Below are 25,432 nucleotides of genomic sequence, written 5' to 3' on the forward strand. Positions count from 1 at the left end.
ATACGAACAAAAAGTATTTTTACCAAGAAAAAAATAGTATTAACTACTGCAATCACAAACTTTTCGAATCACGTCCAGGATTCTGGGAGAATTTTAATGATCAAAATCCTTCTGCAAATTTCCTTCCGGTATGAAAATGTGTAAAGTACAATATTAATGTAGCTCGTGGCTTGGGTCACTTAATTTCCTTGTATAAAACCTTCTTGGTAATTTATAGATCTAGAATATTCAGTGGCACACTGAAAAATATTTGTTTCTGGAATAAAATCTTTGCAGTTTGATATATCTAAGTGAAATTCAAGATCCAAGATTTCTAGAAAGTCAATTTTTAACGCATTCAAAATGGTGTTTAACTTCTCCTCCCTAAGAAACGATACAAATCCCTCCTCGAAAGTTATTTTTTTGCACGCAACACTCAATTAATCCAATCATCAAGAATAACAGCTTCCAAAAGAACCGTGTACATCTTTTACGTGATTTCAACTTAATAAACTCCTACCTCAACAAAACAACACACACACACAAAAAAAACACGTGAACAATAAACAACACGCGTGATTGGAAATATTCGGCGCGGAAGAAATAGAATCATAGCCGAATCAACAACACACGCACCAAAACAACATTCCGGCCTAATCCGGCTAAAGTTGCACGAACGATTATGCTTCCCGTATTTGGTATGCCTCGGATGCAGCGTTTCAGCAACTTTTTAGCTCACGCACTTTACCACCACGTATACGTGCCACCTTTGCCACCCTACTGCTCTTCCGTCTAATCAGCGGCACAGAAGATTTTGCACCTGGCAATGGAACAGGACTCACCGGTGCGCCCACGATGCGTCCACGCCCACGGTACGGTCCTTGTTCGAATACAATCTTCACTCGCAATTCTATTCCTTGAGACGACGTAGAGGCACGTTCGTGAAGTGGAATCCGGTTTTTCGTATGAAACGCGGAAGTTACATTAGCGAACATCCGTGTGTTTTAGCGTGGGGTTTACTTGCTAGGCTAAAATCGCAACAAAACGAGGCGTAGTGACAGTATGTTTAGCTGCACACTGGTTCTGAAAACAATTTAAATAAACTTTTTCCACTGTTACCGCTACAGTTGATGGCGGGAAATGATAAGCTAAATTTACTGGAAAATTGTAGATGAGCTTCCGTTGTTCGTTGGAAAAATATGTTGGTTTGAAAATTTAATTTCATTAAGTTACTCAAAAAGGCCGCTCATTTGAGCTATGAAAATTTTAAGAAAAATGTTGTTATTTTTTATTTTATTTTAAACACAACTTAAGAAAAGGATTGTTTATTGTTTAAAACAGTTATTAAGTATTTCATTCTCTATTGTTCATTTTTATGCAATTAAAACCCATCTTTATTAAGCATAAAGTCTTAAAAGACTACCATTGCACCGAATTAAAAATCAGACAATGCTCGAAAGATGGCTCTAAACGAGCAATTCATCCATTCTCACAACATATTACTCCTAAAGATCGAATCCAGCAGATTGGACAGGCTACGGATACGCATAATTGCATTCATCCCCTGCCTTTCGATCGATACTCATTTTCATCGTAGAAATTATGAAAATTCTGTAAGTGATTGCCCGCGCGTGTAGGCATCGGGATGTAGTGAAAATTTGGCGAAAATCTTCAAACCACTTTCGAACGCTTTCACCAACGGCACTCAGCCATGTTTGTAGCTGCCAGCTACCACGTGGCCCGTTCTTGCTCAATTTTCCCGTCCGGCTTTCGGTGTTTGCAAAGTAATTGCCGGCTCCACTCTGCTTCCAATTCAATCACGAGAACAGCCTCGCAGCGCTCAAGCTACCAATACCACCACCACAAACACAGGCATTCTTGGCGTCGGATGCCGTTTGGTTTACTTACCGGTTGATAACGGTGAAAACTTTGCCCGACGCACTTTCGCAGCAGCGTTCTTGCGGTGGACTTCCTGCCGAGCCGTTGTTTACTGCTTCGATTGAACTTTCACCAGCACGCAAACTAGTGGCTCGCAGATATTCGCCCCTCCCCGAAGAGCTGAGCTGGGCTGTACTCCTGTTGCTTTTCCCAAAATGCCTGCCACTGCCAACGACCGGCATGAAGAGTTGAAATTGAATTTCGTCTCTTTTTTGTTGTACGCATCCATCCGGGTTGGGTCGATTTTCTTCGATGGAACGTGTCGATCAGAAAATGGTTCCCTCGCTCCACCTCCCGGACAGGGTAAGCGTCCGATGCCCGTTGTGAGATAGGCTCACATCTCGTTGCCTGGCGGGCCTCGTTGGTCTCTTGATCGGATGCCGCAACGCGCTATCTGTCGCACCCAGACGTTGCAATCTGTAACATGGGTTTAATTTGCAATAATGCGCACTGCTAGGGGAAAGTTGTCGTTTGCCGCATGATTTTTAGATAACTTTCATCCGGCTTTGCTCATTTGCGGCAAAAGGGACCTTGCTGAGTAATGGACGGATGAATGATTTGGGTGCCAAAACGCAGATGTGGTGCTAGAAATCGCTTAGCTGAAATCCATCATAATTGTAATATTCATTGAATGTTTTTTGATAGACTTTTCTTGTGTAAAAAAAATCTGTACATTTATTTTTAGTACTTGTTTTATACTCTGAACCGAACAAAAATTACAATTTTTGTTAAATATTTATATGAAAAAATATTTGAAAATCATACAAAAGAAGCAAGTGAGCGATAAAAAACATAAATGTTGAATTAATTTAATAATTTCTGTATGAATCATGATTTAATTTATTATAAGTTTCTAACACCATTTCGATCTGATGGAACTGTTGGCTCAGATGGATGTTTCTACCGAATAAAATTGCTCACCCATTGAGGATGTTTACAATCATATAATGGAATCTTAAAATCTTCGGACGGTCCGGCTGCCAAGGCATCAAGGAAAGTCAAAAATGGTAGGCTTCTCAATTAAGTAACGCAAAAGGAGGAATAGGAGAAGAAGAACTAAAGGAAGATTACATAGAGTTACTGGAGAATTGCAACTAGAGTAATTGTAAATATTTATTAATTTAAAACATTAAGTTCGTTCTCGGTAAAAGGTACATCTTTAACATGCACAAAACCTTGTCCTCTGAACCAAACTATCTAATTTCTTAAATTAAGCGGTTTTTTTCAATCAAAGAGCAAACAAAAATTATTTTAAATTAATGCCAAGAAGACAATACGGTCTAGAGCCATCATACTAAAATAAAACATAACTAAAATCTAGTGAAAATTATTCACAAAAATTGTTTTGTTTGCATGCATTTTATTAAAAATCTTTAAGCTTTTTCATACGTTTTACGTAGTTTAAGCGATCTACAAAACCACCCATTGTGGTTGGCCATTAGGTATTTTATACCATTCATTATAAACAGACATTCCTCCGCAGTGAGAACGCACTACCCAGCCACGCGGAGTATGTGAGTCTTGTAAACCATGCGATGACCGGCGTGACCTAGAAGGTCGTTAAGCCAAGGAAAAAAAGATAAACAGACATTTAATTACTGTGTTATCAATTGATTCCGAGCATTATTGGTAAAATGTTTCATGGTGCTGGATTGTTTTGTGAAAGTTTGTTTTTTTAATGCAGGCGGGTGATACGTCCTTCATCGATGACACACCTTACTGAGATTAACCGCGTTTGAACGTGTCATTTGTTTGTTCAATTTTTGTCACAACGATCTCTTTCAATCAACTTCCAGTTATTGGACGGATAAGCAATCGATTGCAAGGGCTTTCAAAAAGCCAAATAAGTGAGAATAGCGGCACTGTTCTTCACACTGTAATGACAGGTAAGTCTTGTGGGCCATTATGTGGCTAGCACTAATCAGTGGCGCGTTAAAACAAGAGGTAGGCAAAAATAATTGCCTTGAGATCGTTCGGAATCCGGTGATGATATTTGGGTTTTATTGCTTCTGAAGTAGTGATCGAGGGTTGTTTTTGTTGTGATTTACCTATTTTGGGTTTATTTTTGTCTCTGTCAAACATGATTGATAAGAATTTTTGTATTTCGTATCGTACAAAGATGTACCTTCGACGTAATTTGATGGCTCTTAGAAGTCAAAAGGCAAAATAGAGTGAGGTAAGCCTCTAAATATGAACGGGAGAGTGAAGCCTCGCCGGCCATAGGAGGATACAATCCACAAACGAATAAGAAGAAGAAGAAGATGATGAAGAAGGCGTAATTTGAATGTTTGTAAATTATTATCATTCTTTGCAGCTTATTTATGTAAAAACTGCTGCAGAAAGTTGGTTAACTGTTAACATTTTAAAAATACAAAAAAAAAGAGAGGAATAGATGTAGAGAAAACATCAGTTAAAATATCACAATGAGGCGTATTTTTAACTTTTTTCTGAATTGGCTGTACAAACTCTAAGGGTCATCAAGCCAAGAAGACAAAAATGCAAGCCTGACTGTGCTTCTAAAGACACACTCACAATGTATTTTTTTATGTTTCTCTAGTTGGAGCTTAAAAACTGTCCTTCCCGAGGATGATGAAATGCATTAAGGCTCTAATCTACCTTTGCCACCGGAGACAGCTTACGGTGTGCATCGGTGAAACTGTAGAATGTGCACTGGCATCCAAAAACTGAAAGCATTAGGCCACTGGGCGCACACATTATCCGTTATCAAATGGAGCTACCCAGTCGTGCTTTCCGGATCGTTCCGGATGACGAGACAGGGATGCAGGGTCCAGAATCAGATTACCTTTCACCCTCCATCGCTGAGGTGAATGAATGTGCCGTACCCATGAGTCTACAACAAAGACAACTATTCGTCTAATCTTGAGAACACTCCCAAAACAGGTGCCCAAAGGCTTTCTCCGAAGCGTCATGTGACAATGCGAATTACTTATTCATTTTCACGTCAGCTTTTTCGTTCATCGTAAAGCTCTCGGCTTGCTTCTGCTTCGACGGATACGTATCTTTCACATTTTCGGCTAAACCTGTTCTACCGTACCATGGGTGTTGGTGAAATATTTGGTTGCTTTTTTTTTCGTTTTCTTGGCCTGTGTTCGTTTTCATAACCGAGTGAAAAAGAATGTTTCTGCGATGAGAAAGAAGTGAAATTGTAATGCAACGTTGCTTCTGTCCTGTACTGCAAAGACTGCATGCGAGGTGAAAGTACTGATTCTCCAAAACGGATATGATGCCTGCAGGTTGATCTTGCAGGTCTGCCTGCTTGCAAACCACATGAAAAGAACGCACAACCACTAAAGCTATCTTGGCATTGGTGCTAGGCAGACTCACTTTCGATGAACCATAAAGATAGATGCTCAGACACGGATGGGTGGTAACGTGGTTTTTGTTGCTTGTCACGTTTTCTACTTTGCTTTTTTGGGCGTTACCGGCATTTTTATTTTTATCCATCGTTCTCTCCTTAGCTGAGAAACCGCATCTGTTCTTTGCCTCGAATAAAGAGATAGCGAATTCTTTTTTACCTAAATATGTTTGATATCTTTTGAACAGCTAATGGACAGTTATTATAGAAAAATTAAGCTTTACGTTTGAGAAACTAACCTTGTTTTAGTGCAAAATTATTTACTTCAAAGACTCGACAATTTTGATTGATCTCAAAGTTCATACAAACTTCAATGAATGTCAACACGCGCAGTAATTTTCTCCCAAACTATGCGATGCATTAACAGCAAATCAGTTTAATGCTTCCAGGTAATGGCGCACCAGGTTTCGAACGCTAATAAATTCCAGCCAACCACAATCCGCCTTCGTACATCTGTTCGGCGTAACGGAACAAACGACCTGTATTATCATATTAATGCATAACGTAACAGGTGCCAGCAACTATCACATCAACTGACATCAATTTATGTGCCGTGCGAAACCGTGCAAAACATGGAAACAGCGAGGTGTAAGAATATTTCTTCCCGGGCCCGATGTAACCTGCACCAGGACAAGAGATTGATCGCTACCGACCGCAATCTTGTCGAACAGCCATCATGCCTTGCGCAATCGGTGGTTTTGATGAAACATTCTCGTCTCGGGCCCCAAAAGTGTGGATGTGGAGACGAAAGAGATTCAGATTGCCAATGCAATAGAAAGGAAATTGAAACATAACTCGATTGGAAAAGCTCTTCTTGTGTTCTCGATCGGCGGAATGATGATGAAAGTTTATTTATATAGTGTATTTAAAGGAAAATGTCAAGTTTGCGAAAGGAAAACGAAGAGTTGATGAAGAAAATTGAAATGAGGAACTCCTGAGTCAAATGAAGTTTTTTTGTAATAAATTTGATAACTGTGCAAGAATTCTTCAGTAGTAAGATTTATTAAATGATAGCACTTTCTTTCATTTTTTACCAATGTTTTAATAAGGACAAAAATTATGAAAACCATTGGTTAAAATACTGCCAAGCCGTCCATTAAGAATCCATTGGCACTCCCAGCCGTCCATTGACACTGTCGCTGAATATGACGTTTGGTGGGTGAGTCTGTAGGCCTTCGTCGGCGGCTAATTAAATCGCTATTGCTTCGGCGGAAAAGATGGAGGCATGATTAGGAAGTTTAATGGCGCAGTTGTCCGTGGTGAAGTGGATCCCACAGCCGGCTGAGTCCAGTAGAACGGAGCCGTTTGTAAAGATATGATAAAAATGATAGTATTTAGTCTGTATTAAGTGAGTAAAGGTACTATTGGCGATGTGGCTGCTTTTTCCGGTTCCCCGGAGAGAGCTTTTAAGTTCCCAATGTATGGCAGGTGTACGGAAATACCAGGGACGAATTCCCCGGCGGGTGGATTGGTAGATTGGATCATTTATCAAGGATCCGAGCTGCAGCTTCCACTAGTGTGTTGGTATGATATGTTCCATAGGAAGGAGGCCGCTTTCGCAGAGGAGGGAGTTGATCGGACTGGTGACAAATGCACCAGCGGCATAGCGGATGACTGTGTGGAGATAGGTGTTACTCTCTTCTCGAAGGTTGCTCGTTCGCGTGACACAATCTCAATGCCGTAGAGTAGTTTGGGTAGGATCCTGGCATTGATGATTTTGGATGCAAGAGTTCAAATGACCTTTGGTAACGTGTTGTAAGTAATACTCCTTGTTAAGTACTACGCCTCTTTAAAAGAACAGCAGAGGAAAATTCGCTTTTGTCACTGTAGCTCAGCAGTCCATCACAGGTGATACATTTTGAAACTGCCTTTTGTATCGGCTGTTATATCACAAAGACAAACTCCATAAACAAGATCATTTTGCTTGCTCAAAGTTGCCTGCAGAGACAACTTTTCATCACAAAAAATAAAAGCGAGTTACGTTTCGTGCAGGACAGCTTTTTAAATGGTCTCATTTGTTTTATAGGCAGTGACAGACTTAAGGAAGTGCAGCAGTTCTATGTTGCCACCCTGTAATAGCTCCTTAGACTTACTGATAAAACATAATTAGCTTGTCAGACCTCACAACAAAGGAATCGTACGGATGAGATATAACCATCGATCCTGCTGTGTAAAGACTAGCATCACTGTTTTCTTTTTCCCCGGATCACTATACCCCATCCATTTCTCGACATTATTAAAAGCTAATACAACACTACCTCATGCTTGGTTATGAGAAGAAACCAGAGCCTGATTATCATTCTTGTGGTATGTATTTGTCCGGGGAAACACTCTATATATACACCAAGAAGCCCATAATTCCCAATTGAGATTACACAACAAAGCCCTTGACGTACTCGCTAACCTGGCAGTTGAACAGAATACTTTCTAATAACTTCAACTCTTCTGATTAAATCAGATAGCAAAGAAAAACGAAAATCGCATTGAACTAATAAAAAAACGTTACCATTTAAACAATTGTTCTCGCCACTGCAACACTACTTCACCAACTACGCCCAATGCAGCAGTCAATGTCTTTAATGTTCCTTTTTTTAAACTTTGCATTGCAAAGCAGCGCAAAGTTACGCTTAAAAAGATTTTTATTTCCAAGTCAACAACCACCTTACTCCATGCGCTAGCGAGCAGCTAGTTTGCAATGTAAATGTTGCCGGTGTGAATTGCGCACCCACGGCGAACAGATAAATATGCTAGAAAAGAGCTAAGCATCGTTCGGTTTCCTATCAGAAATCAACAGATCCGTTAAGCGTGCTGTTTGTTGCTGCTCGTTTCTCTTATATGAGCAACGTGTGACCGGCAAGCTACTTGCAAAGTGAGTGCAGTTGCAACTAACAGCAGAAAAAAAACCCATCGATCGAACCGTAACCGCGCTTACCTTTTCAAGTTGGAACCTGTGTGGAGCGCAGTGTTGCTCATCCTGGAAAATGTAAAATAAATGCTGCCCGGACGAGTAAGTTTGTGTGCTGGTGTGATTGCAAAAAGGACAACGCCTTTTCTCTTACACAAAATGAGCAAACCGGCGTAGGGCAAGAAAGTGCAAACAGCACTCTTTAAAACACCCATAAATCATTCCGCCTTGGCAGGGTGTGTGTGCTCTGGACCTGAGGATTGACCGTGAGCTGGTTGGAGCTACTAGCTTCCTTTCTGGAGCTTTTCCGCTTCATCTGACGCTTACCAGGAACCGCAGTGAAGGTTGCAACGATGAACTTCGCCCGTGTTTGTTCGAAAACAGAGACACGTGCTATACAAACTACGACGCACCGAGAGTCTTAGCTGCCGGAAGCGTATACATTCGCTCGTTGCCCTTCCTATCGTGTTGTTTTCACCACGTTTTTTGCTAGATTCCTGAGCACGCGAAAGGAAGGAAGTTGTTGAGTTTCGTTGAATTTTAATGCGATTTTTGATGCAAACTGTACGCGACCAACTGCTTCTGGGTTGACCGGTTGTCCTTTCGTTCACGCGGTTTACTATCGCACTGCACCCCAACCCGTTGAAAATGTGCCACCTTCACTTTTTTTTCCCGAGGATGTATATCCGGGGGCGGAATACACAGAAAGTACCGGCAGCTTCTTGGCTGAAAAGCTGTCACGCTGCAAGAAAAATGTTGCTCCGATTAATATTCTTTCCAGCGTCCATTCGTCCGGAAAAGCGTTGCAGAAAGGCGCGCACGCTGTAACGCCCCCACCATGTTTTGTGCAACCAACTAATGCACGCTGGGTACCTCTTTTGTTTGTGTGTTGTGAGTGTATACGGTAACAGGAAAGAAAACCGGAGGCACCACTCATTGAACTTTCTTTTCACCGAAGTTTTCCTTTTAGTTTAGTTTTGTTTTTATATTGTTATTATTTTAGCAAAATTCGCATGTAAAACCAAAATGCAACGCAGTATTTTGAAAAGCGAAAGGTTTTGGATTTGCACTAACATAATAAGACAAGACGATGCTGCACCATAATGGAGCGCGACTTGAAAGCTTCCTCCTGAAGGAAGCTTGGTAGGTTGGAGCTAAAATTTATTTTCGTTCCTATTTTCTACGTCTACACTGAAGCTTAAGAACCGTGACCAGTTTCCGGTTTCGTTGGTGGACTGTTTGCGCAAAGTGCAGTCGCAAACACGCCTTGAAATAAATTTATAAACACATTCACCTTTTCAGCTAGGCAGGTTCAGCAATAAGGAGCAGTGTGTTTCCACGGGAAAATCGGTACGAAGTTGAGGCGATTATCTTAAATTATTCAAATGAATACATGTGAATGGGTTAGAAGTTTATGAGCTCAAAAAAGTTTCTCCATTCTTGACCGTGCACAGCATGACTGTCTTGAGGTCTCAAATTCGCACTTGTCCCACCGAAAACTACACTAGTTTTGTGAGAAGAACGAAAGAACGATCCGAAGAAAATGAGCATATAAAGCATGCGGCTAGAAATTTGTTTCATTCATTTTCTCCTCGCACCAAAACGTTGATTCCACGCCCCATGGCGATGCGTTGGATTTTTACATTGCCACTCCAAAATAGAAAAACACCACACTTTCGCTCGTGAACCGGAATCTGTCCAGTGCTTGGGATGGAGCGAAACCAACATACCGGAGAGTGTTAAGAGTGGATTCTACAACTCTTTCGTACTGAAATACCCGTGAGGTGGAAGGAACCGATTTAGTTGCTAATTTTTCTTGCTTCCTTGAGGGTGTGTTTTGTGCTTTATTGCACTTTTTTTTCTGCTTGCTATTTTTAGTAAGGCATCTTAACACAGCAAACAGCTTCACTGGAACAAGTTTTCTTCACCTTACAGCTTAACGATAATGCTTCGAAACAGGCAACCTAATGGAACCACAAGGTTGAGATAAAAATCTTTCTCCATGCCGAGGCGTGATCATAAATGTTGTTGGAAAACCATGTGAAACCAAAACAACAAATTAAAATAAGAAAGTATGTTGTTAAACTAAACAAAAAAAAGTTTATATATCCGACGCCAGCAGCTCTTTTTATGAGTCATAAAATTTTTTTAATAACTTTCTTAGCTTGCAATCGTTCACCGTTTCAAATCATACTAAAACATTTAATATTATAAAGCTTAAATTTTAATGTTTCCTGAAGGAAACGTCGAAGGAATTTCGGAAATTTCGATTCGCTTTTAATTAATTTTCAGTACGTTGAACCCAGACATGTCGGCACATATGTATACACATGTAAAGAAAAAAATAACAACAAGTAGCAGCAGCAACAGCAACCATTCAGACTCTTCCGATAAGAGCAGCAAGGGCGAAGTTTCTTCGATTTTCCGATGAATTGAACGGTTCTTCAGCTTCGCGAATCCATTATCGAAAGTGGAAGTGGAATTACGTTCTCACACATTAAGAAAATTGACGTAGCATGTTTATTCATCGGAAGCTGCTTGCCATCCACATTTGATATCACTGTTTTTTGCCCATTTCTTTCGTTTTGTTTGTTCCTTTCAGTTAAAGCTGATGCAACGATTTCTAATTCTGTTTGTTGTGCATAATTTATGCGCTTCGATTCTGGTAAAAGCTACATGTATGTGAAAGTTGATAACACATTTCAAGTAACAAAACACTTTTTCTTTTGCTTCGAAATGTGAAAAAGTATTTTTCTGTATGTTTTCCTTTCCGAAGTAGTTTTTGTTTTAATTTTTATCAATGAAATTTTTTTTCAATTTGTTATATTGATATTAAAACATGTCGCAACGTAAAATAAAATACAACTGCCAGTCAGTGTTTCCTCTTATACTCTACTTGTATACAGCTGCAAATTGTATCATCCTTCTAACATCTTTATATCACCATCACGTCACGTGTCGAGCGGGAAACGTATCAGTCAAGCAAGATTCCTTTCCACATCTTTCATTCACATTATGCAATGCATACATTCGGAAGATATCTTTGCGGATGTAGACACGGTGCACCCTCGCCATGCACCGGCACGGAACACAGCAATGATTGCAATTTTCATCAAGCAAAAGATGATTAATTGAGCGACTTCTTCTCACGGTACCGTACATTTCAGCGCCCAGTCTCAACCAACTTGTCTGACCCGGCAGCTATGGATACTGACACTTTTGCGCGCTCAGTCTGTGAAGTGACGTGTGCGCTATTCCGCTTTGCTTCTGCGGCACACCATTACATGGCATCGTTTCGCGTGAAGATGCATCTTACCGCGGCGCGGAAATTACAACATGCCACAAGACCAACCGACCGAACGAGGTGCCGTATCGTTGAGTGCTGTAATCGCTCGTGCCTAGATCGGGATTGAGTATGCCAGGCCAAGAATGATATATAAATATTCCTCTGCCTTAACGGAGCGCGTCAGGGCTAAATGTGTTTGAGAAAAACGTAGAAATGCAAATAAGGTCGGGTTTTCTTTACTGCCACTGCTGCTGCCGGCTGAGGTTTCTTGCGGGAGCAATTTTTCTCGCATGACAGTTTACAAAATTGTGAAATGCTTTTGTGGAAGCGCTAGCAGCGATCTTGCATTAACACTTTGCGTATTCTAGTATGTTCTTGGTGGACTACCGATGCATTACAAATCCATTTGGCTAGATAGGAATAAGTCTTAACTGTTAAGATTCGCTCAGTTTCATTCATCAAATGAGATGAAACAAATGAAAATAATAGTAAAGCATTTATGAATCTGAACTGCATGTGCTTATAGCATGTAGTTGTACAAAACACAACAACTAGGCGCCTCCATCTCAACAATTAATGTTGATGGAGGCGCCTGGTGTTTCGCTGTACTACAATGTGTGAACAGTTGAATTTCAAATAATTTTTAATCCTTTTTTTTTTAAGTTTCTACCAAGAAGTTTTTCATACATTTGATGAAAGACGTTCTTATTCAATATACAACAAGCCTTTTTGTCTGTTACACTCTGTTCGGTTTGTTCCATAATGATCGGTTTTACTGTTGTACAAAATGTCTAACATTTTAAAAGCATAATCTGATAAGAGCAAACCATCAACGTCAAAGTTATTTTTTGTCTTTATAGGGAACTAAATTTCATTCGTTCGGCATAATGATACCGAAAGGTACAAAGAACCCCGCACGATCGGTATTATTCCGTTAAGCATCAAACCAAGAAATGGCGCCAACGCACCAAAGTAGAATGAACAATGTGAATAAATTTTCATCAACAACCAACGCTTGCTCGGGGAGAAGTATTTTTGTTTTGTTTCTTCTCTCGTTGTCATTTAGGGCAAGTGCGGCTTCCACGCCTTTTACCATCCATGTATTCACATTAGGAGTAAACTCGCGAAAACGCCAACCATATTTCCACTGTCTGTCGCTTCAATGCATGGCACAGCAGAATGCGTAAATATTTGCAATATCCGATTACGATGAATAATAAAGCGCATAAAAATACTGACGCAAAACGCGCAATGTTTTGCCAGACGTGAAAGGCACCGAAACACAAACGAATGCTGATCGGAAGAAGCGTAGTTTAGCAAATGACTGTAAAAATAGAACCACACGATGATACGAAAGCAAAGCAAAGGCAAGGTGCGGGAACGTTCGTGAAGCTTTCAATCACGGCAATATTTGCCAAACAGTTTTGTTTTAGTCACTTTGGATTATCACCGCGCCTTTGCTTTTAATACTTGGAATGGTACTTATTCTCTTTGCAGAAAGAAAATTGTGATTTGTTTACCGTAGGAAAAATAAAACTAAACTTCTCTTTTCAGCCTTATGTTCCATTAAAACTAAACTCATAAACTTCCATTATTAAATCTTATTCAAACAACTCCTTCAAAAATATTTTGCTAATTATTGTGCTAGCAACCAAACCGGTTGAATGGTGCTCCTAACCGAACGAAATCATTCCATATCGTCACCTTGACCGAGTAAGCTATAGAATGCACTCTCTCCAAGAAGAAAGCACATATTTTACTGCATAAAGAACTTCTGTCCAATTCTCTTTTCCCGCCTTCCGTAACCTGTCATGAATATTTATAGCGCTCCAAGGAACGGAATCGGGTCACACTCTATTCACAGCAACGACCAACAATGTCGTTGAGCACCAGGATCTGCAACGTTTCTCTAGCTACTGTAGAAAGAATAACAGAAAAAAAAATCGAAGCGCAATTTCTGCTAGCTGTGCGCTGTCCTCTTCCTTATCTGCAAAGAGTGCACATTACTTTCCACTGCAGTGCTGCTGCGTGTGAGAGTGCACCGATGCTGGGAGGCATGTATCATTCGATCGATCGGAATGAATCTTTAAAATATGTTTCAAAGCTCCCGGAAGAGTGATTGCTCGTAAAGGATCATTTTTCAAATTGAATCACACAAAATATTTCACATGAAACTTCTTTGTACCCGTGTTAGTGGTACGTTTAATCAAAACTTTGCATTCAGTTGAAATTTTATGGCACAAAATCTATTCTTACTGACAGATGCAATGAGCTTTCTGTATCTGACCGCCGTGATAATGGTTTTTAGGGTACAAAACATGCCTTGTTCTTGGTCGTTTTTTGCAAGAAACAAGGATGGAATCAAATAGATTTGTCCCGAAAAAATACCACAACGTGTTGTGAGCTTTTCCCGTGGGAAAAATAAAAAACCATTCCAGATTAGAGAACATTACACTAAGAACACTCACCCCGGAATCAGAAAGACTGTAGCACCGTTTTGGCAAGCAGTGGTTGTTTTGAAATCCTTCAAAAATTCCAACCAATCCTTAAGCCAAAATTTGCCAATATTTTTCTTTGTACACCAGTTGCACCCGTTACCAAGGTAAGGTTATGTTTTGCACAAGAAAGGTTAGCATCGTAACCATATGCGTCAAAACCGGATTTTCCTAGCAAAACATGCAAACAAATCCCCGTGGTGATAAGCTCGAACCATCGAACAGCAAACAATATTCATGAACCGTGGTGGTGCCATGGTTTATGCGTTACACTTTCGTCGGATTAAGGTAAGCAGCCGAAATTCGTAAAATAGAATAATCATTACCCTAAGGAGATTTCAACGGTAAAACGGTCGGGGTTTTGTGTGCCCTTTTCTGGGAATGAATTTGGCGAAGCAATTGGGAAACATTTTTTAAGTTACAGTGTTTCCGAGAATAGGAAAAGAAAAGGGAATTATAACTTTTAAAAAATCCACCTAATGAAATGTTCTTTACACTTGTAGAAAAACTGATTAACTCACGGATATTAATATCTAAATCAAAGAAAAATCTTGTCTTTATTTTATCTTCCAAAAAAGCATCATCTCTTGCAGCATCAGCAGCAATTGTATCATTACTTTATGTCACTAAATGGCACACCCGGTAGAATAGAAACGTCACTGAAAACCATTGAGCTATATTTGCTTAACTGCAAGTAAAAACTCATGGTGCGGTAATGTATCACCTGCCCCCAATAATCTAAACCACAACCACTGACATCTTACCTAAACGCCACCACTAAAGTCACGTTGCATGAAATTTGTTACGGACGAGTGCAAATTTCCCTAGTGAATGCGTCGAAATTCAAACCCAACCCCACCAACCCACCCTCCCTGTTCGTAAACCCAACAAAAGCTCTGTTTCGAACTTTCTGAAACGTAGTGAATGATTCAACATTATTTCTATTGCCAATGCTTCAACCCACCCGGTACACGCTCCTGGAACCCGAATACCGAACGCGATCGTTAGCCGTTGGCACTTAAAAGCGTAACATTTCGCCCACTTTTATGTAGCACTATCCACTGTGTACGGTGCCTGAATATGTGTTGCAGAAGGCACAGCGTGCGCAGCAGGATGGGCTTCCTTTCGCTGAAACGGTCGAAAGGAATTGCCAACCGAAAGCCAACCACAAAACCCGTAAGCGCTTGTGACAACAATCATCACCGACACTACGGCTCGCGGCATAGAATGCGATTTTGTGGACAGCCACCAAATCTACCACGCATGCACTGAACGAGCCCGTTGTAATCAACTGCATAGCACGGCACGATGATTTTGTGATGAATTTGTTCATCGGCTATATCGTGTCGGGATGGGAAAGCGAGGAGTGATTTTCTTTTTTTCCCCCACATCTACCTTATGCTTGTAAGTGAACTATTTTCTTTTGCACTCTGTTGCGCTGGTCAAATATAATATGCTCCATTTTTGCATTCCCTTCCCAACGACGCTAGGCAAAGCATCGCTGGTGTAGTAAAAGTAATATTGCATCGTTTCGTACTATGTCATTCGTGTATGCATCGTAATGGCACCATTGAGACCATTACGATCTTGACATTACGAGGTACGTGCGCACGGATGAAACTTCTGCCCGTCTCACCCTGTTTCCGAATCCTGTGCTTATTCACCAGCATAACTGAAGAATATGCACTAGTGTGCTTCCTGTGACGTGTCCTACCGACCGAAGAGTGCCTTTACTCGTGCCGTTAAAGATGGTTTGAGAAAAAAGCGAGAGATAAAGCAAGAAGAACGCACATCCCACTAATGCCCCGCGGTGCAGGAGTTTAATCTGTTTCCCGTGCAATTGGATGCTTTTGCAAATTGAAGTGACAGTTGGAGGCAGAAGCACGAGTGTGCGGCAACTGTAGTGGCAAAAGTGAGTGGCACGGGTGTGCCGTTCGTGTCTACAACACATATTATAACCGTGAAAACTATGGGAGAGAGGAAGCGTTATTGAACAAAGCACCCGGAACAAAACCCGGTACAGCTTGGGATTTAAGTAAATTAAGGATGAATACTAATGCTGGATGCATAAAAGGTATTGCGTGAATAGTTTTGTTGAACAACCACGCAACTTGCCCTAATGTTAGAATTGTTATTTTAGATGATGCACGAATTTAATTATCAATTAACTTAATTGAAGACGGTTAACAATTAACTAATTTAAGACATATTTTAATCAATTTTACAAAACATGTTTGGGAGTGAGTTCAACAATGGACAGAGTCTAGAAGGCTTCATTATCCAAAAATATATATCGTCTAGCTTTTCTTTATCCTTATTAACTAGCTTTTCTTTCCAAAGGTACACCAAGAGTTCCTCGTTCTACTGACCTGGTCTACCAAGACTTGTTACAGCCTAAGTATTTAATAGTCTCAGGTTCAATCTTTCAAGAGACTTTATCGTCGTTTGTTCAGGTGACAGATGTCACCTGGGTCTACCAAAATTGTAAGTTGGGTAAAAGAGTAGTTCAGGAGCGATAGAGTAAGAGGAAGGAAAGAGAAAGAACAGGTCATTCGAGTACGAGTTCGGACCCATTTTCAAGTTTCGTTTTCTTGCTTTCTCTGTATTTCTGCTCGCGGTTATATTTGTGATTGGAAATCAAATAAGAATAAATTTGAAAACCGCTAACAGAACCGCAAAATGCGTTTTGGACCGTAATATCATTCAATCCTCAACTTAAAAATAGTCTTTGTAAACGCTGCAACCGAAGAGGAAGCGTCACCCAAGTTCAATATTCCTTAAGACTGTTTAGTCATTGAAGCTTCGTCGCCCAACTATCAATTAGTACAGGCTTTATCCCTCATTGGACTTTGTTAGGATTATCTTAGGGTCTCGTGATTTAAATATATAATATTTATGATACAAAAAACCTGTTGTTTGTTATTAATTGCAAAACTCTAAACCATAACTCTGTTGAATCTTGCAGTCAATTGAACTGAAGCTTTTATGATATTCTAGCATCCTAAATAGAGACTACCGTAACTGCACCTTTAACAGTCCAAAGCCTTTTATAATCCAAGTTATTTTGTTATATTTAACGCAATTCAAATGGAAAATGTCCTTTGCCATGCCATGTTCACACTTTATGAATTGTGTACCAGGAAATCCTGCATTTATTCATCAGGAAAATCATTTCTCTGGCGCAAAAAAAATGATGGCCATTTAGTTGCTTTGTTTGCCACACCCAAACCTATGTTTGTCGGAAACGGCAAAGTGAATACGGCCATCGATAATTGTGTGATAGATGCTCGATAATAGATGGCCCGGGTTGTTACGGTTCGGCTCAATGAGGTAATGTCACAAATGACAAATATTTCCGTACACCGGCCGGCAGTGTTGAGAAATAGAAAATCAAACAAAAAAAAATCAACCAAAACATGGCCTCCAATTGAACAAGCAATAATAGGATTCACGATCCAATACAAGCGCAACTAGAGATGTGAACTGAAGCATAGCAGGCAAAAGAGACATGAACGCTATTGAATGTTGCCTTGGTCACAACAGTGCGGGTGCAGTGGTACGTGAGAAACGGACCAACGGTTTGCGTCGAACCGTCCCTCCTCGGGTATTCCGATTGTTTATTCGATAAATCTTGCGTGCGCGAAGCATATTGAAGTGGCTTCTGGTGGAGAAAAGGCCGTCCTACGCTGCAACCTACGGAGACGCAAGTAAAAGCGCAAGAGGAAAAGAGTCAACGCGAGCAAATGTAAAAAAGAATACAAATTTCTTTGTTCTTCCCATGGTATTGTGAAGGTTCGCTTGGTCTCTCGTTCTCTGCAAGCAGCCTTATCGACCTCAACGGGCAGGAAAAGCGATAGACGTGGAGCAATCATGTTGAATATCGCGCGATCTATTACACGACTGGGCAACGGCTGGCGGGATCGCAAATGGGTGTCTCATTTTTCAAGCACAGTTCAACCGTGGAACGCCGCACCGATGGACGTTGGCCCGGCAACGCAAGCTGCCAATTGATTTGCAGGTAGTATCAATCGTCGAAGATTCCCGGGACCGAGAATATGCTCCAATCGGAAGCAATTGCAATCTACTGGTAGATAAATTATTTGTTATCCAAAATAGCAAAACACTCCATGGCTCTATGGCACCATTGAGGAGTGCCAGGATCGCATGTGAAATATTGTTCCGGGAGTATTGCTCTGGCCAGTTTTATTAAACTGATGCTCCCTCGGCCTGTCAAGCCATGCCTTATGGTGCAGTTTTTTCGATGTTAGCCACGCACACTGCAAACGATTTTTGGTTCGGATTTTTGTTTCATTTTATTATTTTTTTTTTGACCATTTTTTATTCCATTTTTGTTGTTGGTGAATCTCCAATAAAGCGTGCATTTTGATTTACGAGTCCTGCGAAGAAAAAAATCACATTTCAGTGAGTAACAATAGCAACTCGATTATCCCTTTTGAAGTGTATCATATTATTGTGTAGGAAAAGGTATAGATTCACTGACGATGTTCATACCAATTCAAGAAGTCTTTAGTTTCTTTCATTTTTAGAAATATACAATCTTTTATGAACATTAGAGTTACGGAAAAAAAAACAAAGGCGAACCCTGCAACCGGGAAAAACGGTTGTCGGAACTGTAAAATCCGACAGCGCGCTAACAGGCCACACTACTACTAGACCGGGTTAGTAGCGTGTGTGGGTATGAAGTCAGTTCGGGACCGACCGACGCTACGTCAGTTCAACTTTGGACGTTAATAGCAGCAGAGCAATTGGCGAACTTTTTTAAAAGTATTTATTTTATTTATTTATTTATAATTAACAATGACGGTCCAGTGCCGTATTGTCAACACCGCTTGTGTTGAGTAAATTTTATAATCATCTTGATAAGGCATTTCCTTTTTTAAAAGTATTTAGTATATTTTTTTAAATTTATAATATATAGGATATATAATCATAATAATTCAATAAGGGTAAAGAAGCTTAAGAATTCAGATACATGAAGCTATTGTGGCACAAGCTGTAACACTTAAAATAAATGAAATAAGTTAAAATTAATTTCATACTGAAAAAATCTACGTTCGAATTTGAAGGGAATTTCTTTTTCTTCGTGACTTAACGACCTGCTAAGTCACGCTGGCCATCTAAAGACTTACTAGACTTGCTGATACCACTCATTTGAATGCAGTCCTCGCTGCAAAGGAACGGCCCTGATGGGATTTGAACCCCGGTCCTGCCGGGTGAAGACTAGCCTCGTTGTCACCAACATAATCGTGGCGCCCCGGGATAGGAAATTATAAATTTTATTACAAAAAGTTTGTAATGAACGTAAACTTTTGAATGAATCCAACAATCATAGATCGAGTTGAAAGAGAAAATTATCTCTGATGAGCAGAAGTATTCTCCTAAACCAATACTAAGTGTAAGGATTCTAGTGTGATAGTTTGCTACTTTGATGGCGTAGGCAGTAGTTGTGATAACGTGTCCAAAAATGCTTGTGTCCGTACGACTTACAATTTTCAACTATTCTTCTGTCCTCCGAAGTTCATTGTTAACATGCAAGAGTCCATTTGTTATTCAAATCTAATTTTTTTTAATCGGTGAAGTTGCGTCAGTATAAACTGCGTAGTGTTGTCAATAATATTTACAAACACAACACAAATTTTTTTGATGCCTTTCCTAATTCAAAATTCAACACATGAATCAAGTTACATGAAATGAAAGTTTAAATGCTTATTGTCGTGGACGTAGTGAAAACTAGTAGCAATAAGTAACTGAAATTTTTATCACCGAACCGTCTCCAGACACAAGTTCGTTCGTGCATGAACGGTATCAATTTCATAAGGTTAATATTTTCAAAGCTTTAACGAATCATACAAAATACAATAAATTATGTTAAAGTTTTCTTCATGCTTCAAATATTTCAAGATGAACTTCGACTGTAAGTATATATCGAAAACCAAAACAACATTTTCCAAATCGACTGTGAAACCAAAAACTACACACACTTTTCCCTCAAAATTCCCAACGGCCATGGAGACGCCTGGTGTTTTACGAGCAAAACTTCCAAGGCTACACAGGCAAAACATTTTTACGGCTGTAAAATTTCTGCTCAAAGCGATCTTTTTTCTCGATTTTTCCCAATTCTCAAACCCGTAGCTTTCCCGCACATTGACAGCAGCAAATCACAATCAACACCGATATTGAATCGCTACCCCCCGAGGCGGTGCGGCAGTGAAAATTTATTTATACTTAGCGCGTGTAATACCCCAACTGATGCCTTGTTCATTTGATCGCGATACTGTGAAATTTCTCACCAACGATAAAGTGATAGGTTTTTCGGGTACGGTGCCCACACCAACCGTAGACTCATCGTAAAATATTGCTCTTCGTGTGCTTCGGCCGTGGTCGTGCGCTTTTGGTTGTGTTATTTGACCAAGAAGCGATAAATTTCGTCTCGATTGTGCGTAGCGTAGTGGTGTGTATGGACGAGAAGGGAAAAAATGTGTACCTCCAGCACCATTTACACAGATCAACCGCAACCATTGTCATGGTGGGGGTCATACATAACCACCGTAAGCAGGCATGATTCCAACCGCACGGACTGTCTTCTTAAGGAGGGGAACAATTTGCCTCCCTCGATGGAAAGAATTACCACTAAAAAGTGTTCTCAACGTGAGTAAGCTTCAAAATTGAACCTCAACACCATGGACTCAGCGCGAGGGTGACTGAGGAGAACTCAATTTAAAGCCCATGAATGTGAGAGATTTACGATCTTTGAAGAGGTTAAGTCCCTCCGCTCATTCGTGGCGTGCACGTATGCGTGTTAGCCTGCTGTACAATTGAGCTCTCCGGTGTGACTTTTGGTTCTCAATCTTCACTTTTACGACACGCAAGACGAATCAATACTAAAAATGGGCTTTACAAAGTGCTTAAGGCACGCAGTTCAACTTACAATGCTGAACCTACCGCAGGGCGGTGATCTTGGTGAAGTAGTAAGCTTTTACTACTCACGCACAATCGATCATGTTAAGTACAAGATGCACTACAGACCGTGTGATTTGCATGCTATGGTTCGTACAAAAATGGAACAAACCATCTGCCATCCGGTGAAAGTGGGCAACAAATCACTACCACAAAACACTCCATTACGGTAGCTATCTTTTATCACGATCGGTTACACCCAAAGTACCATGTTTTATGAACTGGATCAATATCTACTGTCTCGACCGGTGGAGTAGAATAAAAATATTGATGGATCGGCCACGGAACGCCTTCGACACGACATTAAACGTGTTCGATTCGGGGAGAGTTGTAAATATTATGTTTAATAAAACATCAAGCAAACATGTATAAAGTAAACGATTCGGTCAGTTTATGGAACGTGAAAGTATAAAATTATCCCATCATTTTGATGTCGTAGATAAATGAAGTTTAAAATAAATCAATTTCCAAGAAGAAACTTCGGTACATTCATTTTCTATAAGTTATCTACGTCAAACGTTTACCAGAGCAGCACTACCAATTTCGAAAATGAAATCAATATCTTATCACACTTTAAACGTTAAAATCATTCAAGCTTTCGCATCCGAACATATACAACTACAGGTGAACCTATGGTGCCAAATAGTTCATCCTCCAAACCAAAGTTTAACTCCAAAGGAAGATCTAATTAAATTACACATTTACCAAAAACTTGTGTACCGTAATGGTGAAGCAACAAATCATGTCCTCAAAGTCAAAAAGTTTCCTGAACTCAGTAAGAACCTTTCCCTGTTCTTCCCCATCCCAGGCCTGCTCTGTGCTGGCGTTCGCGTTCCAAACTCATGCGTGTACCCAATATTACACGATTAGATTAAATATTAATTTAAGCGAAAGTTTTCTGAAAAATCTATTAACATTGTCACCGCCAAACGGTACCGCGAGTTCTATTCCATAGCGTTGCCGAAAGATTGTTTCCCATGATGAATGTCGCTCACGAATTTGGCTGCTGCCAACTGTCTCCAACCGCTTGGAACGTGTTCGTGAACTTTCCTCGCAGTCTAGCAGTTTGGTTTGTCCTCCGTTTTTCGCTGAGCCACACTATCGACTGCTTCGCTTCGGGCACGTGACACTCGCAATGACAACCGGTGAAATATTACAACCCCCAACAGATACACACACACACACACTTTTTGCTTCGCTGATTCAGCTCCAAAACCAAAAGCGGAAGTGAACGAACATCATTCCCTTTTCCTACTCCCTAACCCTCTAACACACACACTTGGGAGGGCTCTTTACCAGATACATTTTTCCAAGGTAGCGAAGTAAATTAAATTAACTGTCAAAGTTTTTAAATGGTTGCATACATTCTACTATCGTGAGTATTCCTGAGCTCGAACGCAATGTGCATCCCACGGCAAACGGTACAAGTGCCACTGGCGATAGGAAGCTGCTATTGTGTGTGCGGGTGGCGTATCGATATGTATGAGTGCTGGTACCACTTTAGGTAAAGGAAATGGGAAGTGCAGCTGCAATGGAAGCTGATTGTGGAGCCTGGTGACAAGGTGGACGACACTTAGGAGAGGTAAATGCAACGACAGCAATTTAAGCACATGGTATCCAAAACCTGATGTAGTTGGTGAAATTTCCTGTCGTCTGCTCCATATCGGCCTTTCCATTCTAGTGAGCCACACATACAACCACACTCACACAATTCGACAGTGCTCGGTGACAGCGCTTTTCCCGCCAGGCGAGGGAATTGTTATTCCCAAAAGCTCTGCGTTTGGCACTGGCAGCATCGTTTATGCTTTAGAATTGTGCAGTAATGGATTTGCTCTGGCCTCTAACGTTGGGAGCGATGAGTGCGTTTGAGAACTATATGCACATTTTGGATGAACATTTGGAAGTTTTCAAATTGAACTCAAACGTTAAAGAACACAATACGTTGATTCGCGCGCTATGAATTAATTAGTAAAATATGTCAGGAATGAAAAATGACACTAAGTAATGATTATTTTAAATTTATAAAACTCAAAAAATTATCAAATAAATAAATACACTTCCCCTGTTTTTGACACTCTTCTTTCATACACGCTAAACGATTCCCAAAAACCAAACCAAAAATACACAAAATATAGGGTTCTACGCCCAGCATCGTTTCACCATTTAAAAACCGCATCGAAATGAGCATTGCAGTTCCTTCTCGAAGCACTTGCAAAACTCCAAAACACCACCCAGAAAACCTGGAGCCAACCACCATTTTGTACAAAACTTTGCGCACCACCATTTCGATGCAGTTTGCGGTTGCGGTGTGACTGCTAAAGTTGTCGAAAATTACTCCGGGCCCGTATCTAGTCATACGTGTGCTAAAACACACAGGCTAAACACACACACATTCTACCAATTCCAATCACCAAAACACACACACACTTATACCGGCCTGGTGTTTTTGCGGTGAAGAAGAGCATTGCGTGTGTGTGGATGCGCCTAGTGGAAGCTCTGAACATCATCCGATAATTTCCGGTGGTTACGGATTTTCGACGGTAATTAAGGCGAAAATGTTACTTCACACTACTGCTGCTCTAATGAACCTACGCTTACGGGACTTATGCTGTACCCGGGATGACGAACGGTTGTCGGATAAATATTGTTCCATCATTAAATATTCGGTTCGACCGGAGAAACCGCACCAAACGCACCGCTACACCGAGTGCGGTTTTTCCACCGAAGACAGCACAGCACAGCTGGTTGAAACAATGATTTTCATTAGATCAGTAAAAGAAACAATGGCGCACGCTGACGCCTCTGACTCTTCTGCCTTCTGTGCTCGATCGATCGGCACAAATATACCAACCCTGGCCGGGGCCTGTGCTGTGACAACGAATAAATGCCTTCTAATTTATAGCCACCTCTAGGACCAGTCAGCGGATCGCATTGTGGCATGCCGCAGAAAGTCCGAAAATGTACTACCACGTTCCGATCTCGTGTCACGGTAAACCATTCACTGGCAACAACCACCATCGCAACACCAAACAAGCTCTTTCACGTTTGAGCAGTTTACAGCGCAAACGTGGGAGTGAGTGAGATAGAGAGAGTGTGAGAGATTGTGAGAGAGAGAGAGATGAAGAGTGCAGGGAACATGGTAAGGCCAAAAACAAATCGTCACAGTTGCAGCCTCCAGTTGCGTAAAGCATCGGAACCGTGTCTAATTTATTAACCGTATCATGTTCCTGGTGGCTGAATCAAGCCACCGGGAAATGGCCACCCGTGGAAAAGGGTAGAAACTTTCGAGCTAAAATCGAAACATGTTTGCATGGCAGCTTGTGAAGTTTGGCTCGGTAGCTGTCATCGTAAATTGTTTCATAAGTCCAAACCCTAGCCGTTCAACGGGCGGACATGTCTTTTTCTTCGCTTCGGTCGAGTGAATCCTCGACACTTGGACCTTGGATTGAAACTGGGTGGCTTGTTGTTGGTGGGTGATTACATGAATTTCCTACCGTAGCGGCGTGCACAACTGCACGGTAATAACTTGGTAATTTGACAAGCCATTTTCTGTACTTCAAACGAGCTCGTGTTTTGTTCGGTCCGCTAATCAGAATGGCATTGTTTGAAGTGGCACCGGATGAGCTATGGTGTAATTAATGATTTCACCGATTTCACTTAAAGGTGCGAGCGGTGAAAGATAATAATCTTGGAAAATTTGTACGCATGCAAAGCTAAAGTTGCCGATGCAAACAAGTATTTTATTTTAATATTTTTTTTTATTTTAATACTACTGTAGCGTATTTTATAAGCAATCCAAAGTATCCTAGTTTTGATGGATGAAGTTTCAGACAAGGGGGAAGAACTAAGATAAAAATGGAAAGCTAAATTTGAGGCAAAGAGTTCCTTGGATAGACCCTACCTGTAAATAAGCGTCTTTCTACCACAAGACAGGGGTGGTGCTCATGCTATAAGCGGACTAAGTGCCCGCATGGGGTGCTCATTTATTTTAAAATCCTATCTTTGTTGTGTTTCCTTCCCTTAGCTTAACGAATTAACAATCTGTAGCTTAACATTATAATTCAAATATGTAGAAAGCTGGATTTATCTTGGCAAGTAATTCATATCAATGTATTTCCACATGCCAATTAACCGCAAACTATCTTTGTTTGTTAAAAAAATGAATAGAATTTTTTTTTTAAAGAAATGTTCGTAATGCTCATCCAACTGCAACGAAAATTTTCGTATTTTAATCGATATTTTATTGCACTCTCAAACATTCCTAACAACCCTTTTTAACATTCCATCAAACACCTTCCCCCCCCCCCCCCTTCCTCCTCGCTCCCAACAATCAAGGCCAAGCAAAGCATTTAAATTGGATGTCCCAGCACTGAGCCGTGCACCAATTAGCCCGCAGCTTGGAGATTTTTCTAAATTGGATGCTAAAACATTAATTGCACCATCGCAAAGATTAACAACAATTTCACAGCTTGGTG

General features: G+C 40.6%; 2 protein-coding genes across 3 annotated transcripts in view; both read left to right on the forward strand.

Moving 5' to 3' along the window:
- LOC126562638 (zwei Ig domain protein zig-8) overlaps nt 1–25,432 on the forward strand; it is a 165,644-nt gene that overhangs the window by 73,389 nt on the left and 66,823 nt on the right. The window lies entirely within an intron of this gene.
- Nucleotides 22,077–25,432, forward strand: part of LOC126562401 (arrestin homolog) — a 413,496-nt gene continuing 410,140 nt past the window's right edge. The window contains exon 1 of the mRNA XM_050218910.1: nt 22,077–22,080. The gene's annotated coding sequence lies outside the window, so the exon portion shown is untranslated. The remainder of the gene's footprint in view (nt 22,081–25,432) is intronic.

This window comes from Anopheles maculipalpis, chromosome 3RL (genome assembly GCF_943734695.1).
Source record: "Anopheles maculipalpis chromosome 3RL, idAnoMacuDA_375_x, whole genome shotgun sequence".
NCBI lineage: Eukaryota > Metazoa > Arthropoda > Insecta > Diptera > Culicidae > Anopheles > Anopheles maculipalpis.